This window comes from Propithecus coquereli, unplaced genomic scaffold, assembly GCF_000956105.1.
Source record: "Propithecus coquereli isolate 6110/MARCELLA unplaced genomic scaffold, Pcoq_1.0 Scaffold305, whole genome shotgun sequence".
Taxonomy (NCBI): Eukaryota; Metazoa; Chordata; class Mammalia; order Primates; family Indriidae; genus Propithecus; species Propithecus coquereli.
The window spans coordinates 2,411,442-2,413,061 of record NW_012148675.1 but is presented as its reverse complement, the minus strand read 5'-3'; the positions used below and the strand labels follow the sequence as shown (position 1 = coordinate 2,413,061).

Here is a 1,620-nt window from a genome sequence, read left to right as displayed (position 1 = left end):
TCATCTCCTGCTTTTAAAAAATAGAAGGAAGGTCAGAATGTTTTTCTTGCATCTGCTGTTTTTCAAGTGCCTTTAACTCAATATAGTCAATATGCTAGAGTGGCAAATTTTGAGGTGGTGCGTTCTGAACTCCTTCAAAAGCAAGCATGGAGTTTAAACAACTTGCCCAAGGCTACGTGGTGAATAATTGGTATCTGAACCCAGAGAGCCCGATTCCAGCACCTGCTCTCATAACCACTACTCTACACAGCCTCTAAATTAAGAAGAAAGTTTCCCTATGTAAAAGGCATTGAAAGAGCCTACTGAGTGCTTCCAAGTATGAAGGGAAAAAAGATACATATCTACATATTGTTATGAAGTTGCAAAACAGCAATCATATAGGGAAGATTCTAAAAGTTTCCATAAAGGGAAAGAAAAATAAGTGACCATCTATGGAATAAGAATCAATATGGGAAAAAAAAAAAGAATCAATACGGAATCAAGCAGCACTGATGCAAGGGCACAATGGCGCAATGGAGTTAATGTCTTTAAAGTTCTCAGGGGAAATAATTTAACCCAGAAAAGAGGATTATTTGGCATGGATACTATTAATAGAACCTTTTTTTTTTTCATATGACACTGGGCACTGGACCTAGTGAGACGGAAATGAAGTCCTAGCACAATATTTAGCCCTGAAGTGAACAAAATTCATGTAATTAGGTAATATTATAAATGCTGTTTAGTAGTTTTCAACTTTTAGGCTCAATCTATGACACAATATGGAAAGTTTAAAGATAATTACAGAACAGAATGTATGTTAGCAGCTTTAATAAGAAAAGTAAATACACAGTTGATAGAAGATGGGAAGTAGAAGAGGAGAAGGATGCTAATATCATTATCTAACATATGGGTAATCTAGAGCTACTGCCCAATGTGGATGAAACAAGGAATAGAAGTTTAAGGCTAAAGGTCAAAGGAACCAGTATAAGAACCAAATATATCTCTTTAACCCTGGCCTCTTCATTGAGCTTTAAGCTGACATATCCAGCCACCTACTTAACATCTCTTCATGGATAGCTAATCACCTTTTCAAACTTGATATGGCTAGAATAAAACATTTCATTTCCACCATGCAAACCTATCCCCCACCAATCTTCCAATCTCAGTGACTGCCTCCTCTATTCCCCCAGGTGCTGAAGTTTTGATAACCTAGAAGTCGTTGTAAAACTCTCCTCTTTCCCTCCCCGTCTACATTCAATCCAGCAAATCTTGACACCTCTATCTCCAAAATATACCCCAAACCTATTCCTTTCCATTTTCACTGTAACCAGGGTAGTGCAGCCACAATCTTCCTGCTGCCTTTCTTCCTCCTCTTAGTGTTTTCCACATCATCATCAGAAGGGTCTTTTTAAAACACACAATCATGTCATTATCCTCCTTTGGGTTTTCCAGTTACTTCTCATTGTTCCTCGAATAAATTTCAAATTCCTCACTGTGACCTACATGGCCCCTTTTGATCTGCCAAATCTATCTACTTTATCTTCTGTTGTTCATCATGTGGGGATTTAGAGAAGGGGCATATGTTAATAACGCAGATCAGGGAGGTAGTGATGCTCTCTGGAAGTCATGCTTCTTTCCAAA

General features: G+C 38.0%; 1 protein-coding gene across 1 annotated transcript in view; it reads left to right on the top strand.

Moving 5' to 3' along the window:
- LOC105814766 (chromosome unknown open reading frame, human C2orf73) overlaps nucleotides 1-1,620 on the top strand; it is a 61,057-nt gene that overhangs the window by 19,953 nt on the left and 39,484 nt on the right. The gene's annotated exons all lie outside the window — the stretch shown is intronic.